General features: G+C 49.1%; 1 non-coding gene across 1 annotated transcript; it reads left to right on the forward strand.

The window, feature by feature from the left end:
- Nucleotides 1-8593: 8593 nt before the first annotated feature.
- Nucleotides 8594-8696, forward strand: LOC125511702 (U6 spliceosomal RNA). Its single transcript, XR_007285064.1, has one exon. It is a non-coding gene; the product is annotated as a U6 spliceosomal RNA (small nuclear RNA).
- Nucleotides 8697-8777: the final 81 nt, after the last annotated feature.

Here is an 8777-nt window from a genome sequence, read left to right on the forward strand (position 1 = left end):
CGGAGCAATCGCCTGCACCGGGAAGCGGGGCCGGCGGCGCTGACTGTTTCGGGCGGAAAGCGCGCGCGGGCGAGGAGATGACTTTACTTGGAGAGGATGACAATAGGGACCCACCAGGTCCATAGCCTCACGTACGCAAGTGCCTTCTTATTATATATATATATATATATATATATATATATATATGTATGTATGTATGTATAAAACTATACTCCCTCCGTCTAGGTGAATAAGTCGTATTATAAGGTGCATCACGACCTAGGTGTAAGCAGATTGGTGGAAAAGAAGAATATTTCTCTTTTCTAAACACAACATTTAATCACAGCAGTTAAGAAGATGCCTTATTAGCTACCCATGCAGACCATCGTAATTCATAGCATGCAAAACGCTTTTATTTCTTGCCTAATAACCGCATGGACGTGTTGCATGCATTGGTCCTTGCCCGAGCAAAAAAAGGGAGGAAAGGGGTTTCCACGGGAGACAACGAGGCAGAGGTAGAAGCGCTCGCTGGAGTTATTTATTTTGCTTCCCCCTGGTTTCCTGACATCACGATCCCACACCATTGTCAACCTATGTAGTACTAGTCAATAAACGAGAGAATTGCACAAGAAGCGACCGACAGCTGGGACCAAGCAGCTCAAGCAGTATTTGTGTTTTTAAGGTGTGAGCACTGCAGAGTTTTTTGATGTTTAGCCCAGATATTAATTTTCTCCTGTGAACAACAACGAAAACATCGCTGCAGGTATTAACTGGGCGGGCTGTGGCCCGTCTAGCCCAGGCCAGATATCCAGCCCAGATATTAATTTTTTTTCAAACTGAAAATGGCTAGCCCAACTATACTTTTTTTAGGAATACCCAGGCAAGGTCAATTTGTTATTCTCCGCCCCGCTGGGCTGCAAATTTTTCCTAGGAGGGATGCATTAGGCTTAACAAGAAAATGGGTTTTAAGAAATAATAAATGGGATGTAATTATAAAAACTGGGCAGTAATTATAAAAAATGCACCAAATACGTGATTACTTTATAAAATATTATTTTTGGATATTGAAAATTTTAATTTCATTAATTGTTGCGAGCGCAATGTTTTGTTAGATTTTTACGTAATATAAATTTATATTGAAATTGTATTCAATCTGACTAGAAATTTCGGGATAAAAATATTTTGGATCCCATTAAAATGTGGGAAATTTTATTAAATTTTATTTTGAACGGTTGGTTGAAATGGGCTGTACTTTTAACAAACTGTAAATGGGCTCTAGTAAATTCCATTAGAATTCAAAAATGGGTTACACATTCTTACAAATCTCAAATGGGCTATAAGTTCTTTGCCACACACTTCTGGCCTTACTAAGTTGACACGTCCCCTAAAAAATAGAGTTGACGCGTATGCAAAGCTTTGTCAACTTATAGTCAACACACGGTTCTAGCAGCAATGGCCGTTGGATGTCCATCCAACGGATGCCGTGCCTCTTCTTCAATCTCGGATATTCTAGCTTCACCCGTCCAAAAATGATTCCTCCCCCTGACATCTGGGACGCACCATTTCGGAAGCTGACCTGTGGGCCTACTAAGTTAACGTACCAAGGGCTTTGTCAACTTAGTCAATATAAACGATTCTAGCTGCAGTGACCGTACAATGTCCATCCAACGGCTGTAGTGCTTCTTCAACCTCTGGTCTTCTTGCTCCAGCCGCCCAAAGCAGCGCCGGTCGTGCCGCCTGCTCCTGCCTCCCGTGGCCGGCTGTGCTGCCGTGGAGGCCTCACCGCCCCCTACTATTCCCACCACTGGCCAAGCCCTACGGCGACAGCAGCCTCACACCGCAGCCAAACGAGTGAACCCTCATACTCCTCTCCACGTGGGCATCCACTGCCGCGTCTTCACCGGCTCCGCGTCGTCCCCTTCCTAGGCCTCGCCGTCGTCCACCGCCCTGGTGCTCTCGGCGTGGCGCGGTCAACGTGGAAGGAACGACTTTCATCGGACGTGGACTGTACGTGGAGAGGCTGACAGCTGGGTCCACGGCGGCAGCAAGGAAGTGCCTCCTTATTACGCGGAAAATAATTATTCCTCCACCTGACAGCAAGGACCCACCAGACGGGCCACCAGTATTTTGCGAAAAAAATTGTTTCCCCCTGACTGCTGGGACCCACCGGACGGGCCACCGTATTTTGCGAGAAAAACGTTCCCCCCGCTGTCAGCTCGGACCCACCGGAAGTGCCTCCTTATTACGCACAAAAAAATGAATACTTCCCCGGCTAGCTGGGACCCACCTTGCTGGGAGGCTGACTTGTGGGCCTACTAAATTGACGGGGACGAAGGGCTTTGTCAACTTAGTCAACATGAACGATTCTAGCTACAGTGACCATATGAGGTCCATCCAACGGCCGTAGTGCTTCTTCAACCTCTAGTCTTCTTGCTCCAGCCGCCCAAAGCAGAGCCGGTCGTGCCGCATGCTCCTGCCTCCCGTGGTCGGCTGTGCTGCCGCAGAGGCCTCACCGCCCCCTACTATTACCACCGCTGGCCAGGCCCTGCGGCGGCGGCAGCCTCACACCGCAGCCGAACCAGTGAACCCTCGTAGTTCTCTCCGCGCGGGCTTCCACTGCCGCGTCGTCCCCTTCCTAGGCCTCGCCGTCGTCCACCATCGTGGTGCTCTCCGCGCGGCGTGGTCAACATGGTCAAGGAACGACTTCCATCGGAAAAGTACTGTACGTGGAGAGGCTGACAGCTGGGTCCACGGCCACAACACAGTTTTTTTGTGATTTGCCAAGTAAGTCGCTTTGTCAGGCCTGTTAGGCTGCAAATCTTTCAAGACGAGGAGAGCTTTCATTCGGCTGGCCGAGAAAATGGCCCATCAGTAATGAGAAATGGGCTGTACATTTTTAAAACACATCATACCGGCAATTAGTTTCAAATATCTTTTTTTTCATTTCAAGATTTTAAATTACATTAATTTTTATGCGTGGAGAATTTGTTGGATTTTATATTGATATATATATTTATTTTTAAAATTAGTTTGAATGTGAGTCGAAATTTCGGGATTAAAAACAGTTCGGACCGCACCGAAATATGCAAAATTTCGTATAATTTTTTAACCGTTGCCACAATATGGGCTGTAATGCTAACAAAAAGAATATGGGCTCCAAAAAAAACCTTAAGAATTAGCAAATGGGCTGTAAATTATTAGAAATAATGGCAGATGGGATTTATACTGTTTTCCACAGATTTGAGGCTTTCCTAAAAAAAGGTTGACGCACAAGCACTAACTGTTGGATGTCCATCCAACGGCTATTGTGCTTCTTCAATCTCTGCTCTTCCTGCTCCAGCCGCTCAAACAAGCGCCGGCGGGACTGAGTGCTCCCTCCTCCTCGCGGCCGGCTGTGCTGCCGCGCAGGCCTCACCGCCCGACCGTACTCCCATCGCTGGCCTAGCCATCCCTCTACTCACCCACACCTGCTATTATTCTTCGGCGATGGCAGACGAACCAGTAAACCCTCATACAGTCGTACTCCCCTCCACGTGGGAAACAACTGCCGAGTCTTCCCTGCCTCTGTGTCGTCCCCTTCGTAGGCCTCGCCGTCGTCCACCGCCCTAGTGCTCTCGGCGCGGCGTGGTCAACGTGGTCAAGGAACGACTTCGATCGGACATGGATTGTACGTGGAGAGGCTGACAGCTGGGTCCACGGCCGCAGCAAGGAAGTGCCTCCTTATTACGCGGAAAATAATGATTTCTCCACCTGACAGCTGGGACCCATTGGACGGGCCACTGTATTTCACGAAAAAAACATTTCCCCTGACTGCTGGGACCCACCAGCTACATCTTCGCACGCAAGGAAGTGCGTCGGGCAAAAAAACGATTCGCCCCCTGACTGCTGGGACCCACCAGCTACATCTTCGCAGGCAAGGAAGTGCCTGACAGTCGGGACCCACCTGGTTGAAGCGTACGTAGCGTTGTCATTCTGGTCGCGAACGTGTACGTACATATGTACTGGTTGATGTAGAGGCGCGCACGTGTCATAGTAGAGGCGCGCATGTAGCATGTACACGTACGTACAGCGGCCAGGGTGCAAGAAAGAAAATACGGCCACGTATGGGTACATACGGGCGGGGTCTCGAACGTCTACTCGCGCATACGTACGGCCAGGGCTCGTGTACATGGCTGGGTCGGAACGGAGAAACAGCATCGTCGTCATGTTCATGGGGAGGCAACGGAATGCGTCGTGTTCATGGGGAGGCAACGGAATGCGTCGTGTTCATCGGGAGGGCTTGGACGGAACATGCGATGGAAACGAGGCCTGGCGTACCGCAGAACGGAGGATACGGCCTTGTGTTCGACCGGCCACGTTCGAAACGGGATCCTGTTCATCCGGAGGGGTCTGGCGTACCGCAAAACGGAGGAAACGGACCTCCTACGGTCGAAACGGGGGTCCTGTTGATCGGGAGGGGTGTGGCGTACCGCAAAACGGACGAAACAGACTTGTGTTGGAGCGTTACGGTCGAAATGGGGGTCCTGTTCATAGGGAGGGGTGTGGCGTACCACAAAACGGGACTCCACGAGATACTGTTCATCTCCACCGTCGACCCCCTCTAGACTCCACGAGCTACTGTTCATCCACCGTCGACCTCCTCCAGCCTCCACCTGCGACTGTTCATCCACGGGCTCCTGTTCATCCATTATCCACCGCGCGCTACTCCACCGGCTACTGTTCAACCACCCCTCTCCACGGGGTCCTGTTCAACCACCCCTCCACGGGCTACTGTTCATCCTGCCCTCCACCATCTACTGTTCATCCTACCCTCCACGGGGTGGTCCTGTTCATCCAGCCCTCCACGGGGTCCTGTTCATCCAGCCCCAACCGGCTCGATCGATCGGGGTCCTGTTCATCCAGAGGCAACACCACGGGGTCCTGTTCATCCAACCCCCCCCCCCCCGCAACGCTCACTGTTCATCCAGAGGCAGCATCGATCGGCTTCAGTTAGCAGCAGTAGTGAAGGAATCGCTCGATCGGGTTCAGTTAACAGCCATTGATCGATCGCTCGGGTTCAGTAACGCGTAGCCTGCAGTGCAATCGCTTGGGTTCAGTTAGAGCCCAACGCCTCACTCGGGTTCAGTTAGAGCCAACGCCTCGCACACATGCGCGTACGTGTACAAGAGAAATGCGCATTGCTCGGCCCCCGACCTCCCACCGTAATCGGGAACTCCCCGAAATTTTCCTCCCCTCGCTTCTACCACGGTTTTTTCTGTCATGGACGGCCCAAAGAATGTCATGCAGCTGCGTCTCCGGCCCGCCCAGGACGAAAAGCCCATTTTCTGTCATGATTTTTTGTCATAGAAGTAGGAGCCCACCACATCTATGATGATACCGGGTTTTGTCACAATTATCGTCATAGAAGTGTCATATGTATGACAGAAAAAAATTTCGTTCGGCCCAAAATGTCACAGATGTGTCTTTTTTGTAGTGGGAGCCACCCCTTGTGGGGTGGCTTGCCTCCCTCCTATGGCCCATATCTTCCCCCAGGGGGTTCTGGTAACCCCCCCCCCCCCCCCCCGGTACTCCGATATGTACCCGATACATTCCGAAACACTTCGGGTGTCCGAATACTATCATCCAATATATCAAGCTTTACCTCTCGACCATTTAGAGACTCCCCGTCATGTCTGTGATCTCATCCGAGACTCTGAACAACATTCGGTCACCAAATCACATAACTCATAATACAAATCGTCATTGAACATTAAGCGTGCGGACTCTACGGGTTCGAGAACTATGTAGACATGACCGAGACATATCTCTGTTCAATAACCAACAGCGGAACCCGGATGCTCATATTGGTTCCTACATATTCTACAAAGATCTTTATCGGTCAAACCGTAATGACAACATACGTCATTCCCTTTGTCATCGGTATGTTACTTGCCCGAGAATCGATCGTCGGTATCTTCATACCTAGTTCAATCTCGTTACCAGCAAGTCTCTTTACTCGTTCCATAATGCATCATCCCGCAACTAACTCATTAGTTACATCGCTTGCAAGGCTTATCATGATGTGCATTACCGAGAGGGCCCAGAGATACATGATGTGCATATTTCCTTCAGTTTGCATTTCATACAATAAAGAGACAACCATAAGGCTCCTGCCGGTTGCCAGTAACTTTTACAAAACATGATCATCTCATACAATAACGTATATCACATCATGTCTTGACCATATCACATCACAACATGCCCTGCAAAAACAAGTTAGACGTCCTCTACTTTGTTGTTGCAAGATTTACATGGCTGCTATGGGCTTCTAGCAAGAACCGTTCTTACCTACGCATCAAAACCACAACGATGATTTATCAAGTTTGCTTTTTTAACCTTCAACAAGGACCGGACACAGTCAAATTTGATTCAACTAAAGTTGGAGAAACAGACACCCGCCAGCCACCTTTATGCAAAACTAGTTGCATGTCTGTCGGTAGAACCGGTCTCATGAACGTGGTCATGTAAGGTTGGTCCGGGCCGCTTCATCCAACAATACCGCCGAATCAAAATAAGACATTGGTGGTAAGCAGTATGATGATCACCGCCCACAACTCTTTGTGTTCTACTCGTGCATATCATCTACACATATACCTGGCTCAGATACCACTGTTGGGAAACATAGCATGCAATTTCAAAAAAATTCCTACGCTCACGCAAGATCTACCTTGGAGATGGATAGCAACGAGAGGGGGAGAGTGTGTCCACGTACCCTTGTAGATCGAAACCGGAAGCGTTTGACAACGCGGTTGATGTAGTCGAACTTCTTCTAGATCCGACCGACCAAGCACCGAACGTACAACACCTCCGAGTTCTGCACACGTTCAGCTCGATGACGTCCCTCGTCCTCTTGATCCAGCAAAGGTGTCGAGGAAGAAAATGAGTTTCGTCAACATGAAAGCGTGGTGACGGTGATGGCGAAGTGATCCGCGCAGGGCTTCGCCTAAGCACTACGAAGATATGACCGGAGGCGTAAACTATGGAGGGTGGCGCCGCACACGGCTAACAATTTTTGGTGTGTGTTCTAGGCGCCCCCTCCCCATATATATATAGGTGGGAGAGGGAGGAGAGGCAGCCAGGGGCGCCCTAGGGTTGGCCGTCGCCCCCTAGGGGCCCTGCCTTGCCCTGCGCCCCCCTTTCCATGTATGCATGAAGGGGGAGGAAAGAGGGGGGTGAGGGAAGGAAGTGTGAATCCTAATCCACGCTTTCCTTTCCCTTCCCCCTTTCCTTCTCCTCCTCCTACTATAGCCTTATAGGGTACATGAGCCCCTTGTGGGCTGGTGTGTTCCTTCACAAGGCCCATATGGCCCATAGGATTGTCGAGGGTACCCGAAACACCTTCCGGTGACCCGATAAGTACCTGATACCCTCCGGAACACTTCCGGTGTCCGAATACCATCGTCCTATATATAAATCTTTACCTCTCGACCATTTCGAGACTCCTCGTCATGTCCGTGATCTCATCCGGGACTCCGCACAACATTCGGTCACCAAATCACAAAACTCATATAATACTATATCGTCATCAAACGTTAAGTGTGCGGACCCTATGGGTTCGAGAAACTATGTAGACATGAGCGAGACACTTCTCCGGTCAATAACCAATAGCGAAACCTGGATGCTCATATTAGCTCCTACATATTCTACGAAGATCTTTATCGGTCGAACCATTATGACAACATACATTATTCCCTCTGTCCATTGGTATGTTACTTGCCCGAGATTCTATCGTCGGTATCCACATACCTAGTTTAATCTCGTTACCGGCAAGTCTCTTTACTTGTTCCATAATACATCATCTTGTAACTAACTCATTAGTCACTTTGCTTGCAAGGCTTCTTATGATGTGCATTACCGAGAGGGCCCGGAGATACCTCTCCGATACTCGGAGTGACAAATCCTACTCTCGATCTATGCCAACCCAACAAACACCTTCGGAGATACCTGTAGAGCATCTTTATAATCACCCAATTACGTTGTGACATTTGATAGCACACAAGGTATTCCTCCGGCATCCGGGAGTTGCATAATCTCATAGTCGAAGGAATATGTATTTGACATGAAGAAAGCAATAGCAATAACACTGAACGATCAATATGCTAAGCTAACGGGTGGGTCTTGTCCATCACATCATTCTCCTAATGATGTGATCCCGTTCATCAAAGGACAACACATGTCTATGGTTAGGAAACTTAACTATCTTTGATTAACGAGCTAGTCTAGTAGAGGCTTACTAGGGACACAGTGTTTTGTCAATGTATCCACACATGTATCAAGTTTCCGGTTAATACCATTCTAGCATGAATAATAAATATTTATCATGATATAAGGAAATATAAAATAACAACTTTATTATTGCCGCTAGGGCATATTTCCTTCACCGACTCCTCGCAAAAAAGATATTGGGTTGACAGGCTGAAGGTCCAGCTTTCACGCAGCGGCCCACTTACCGTTTGGTGCGACTCCACAGTTCCTGGTGGCTGTGGAACGCAGCAGAGCACCCCTTGTTTAGTACCACCTCACCAAGTGAGAGTCATTTCAACCGGTTTATAAGGTTCAGCGTTCCAACCTTGTTGTCCCTTCGGGGACATCTGATAAAATTGGAACGATACAGAGAAGATTAGCATGGCCCCTGCGCAAGGATGACACGCACAAATTGAGAAATGGTCCATTTTTTTGAGATTTTGCACGCTGGCCCTTGGTTTCTTGCAGATAGGCCCCGGGTGCCTCCCACTTGGGTAGTTGTGCTTTTCCATTGT

Source organism: Triticum urartu, chromosome 5A (assembly GCF_056163025.1).
Source record: "Triticum urartu cultivar PI428250 chromosome 5A, HENAU_Tu73, whole genome shotgun sequence".
NCBI classification, from domain to species: Eukaryota; Viridiplantae; Streptophyta; class Magnoliopsida; order Poales; family Poaceae; genus Triticum; species Triticum urartu.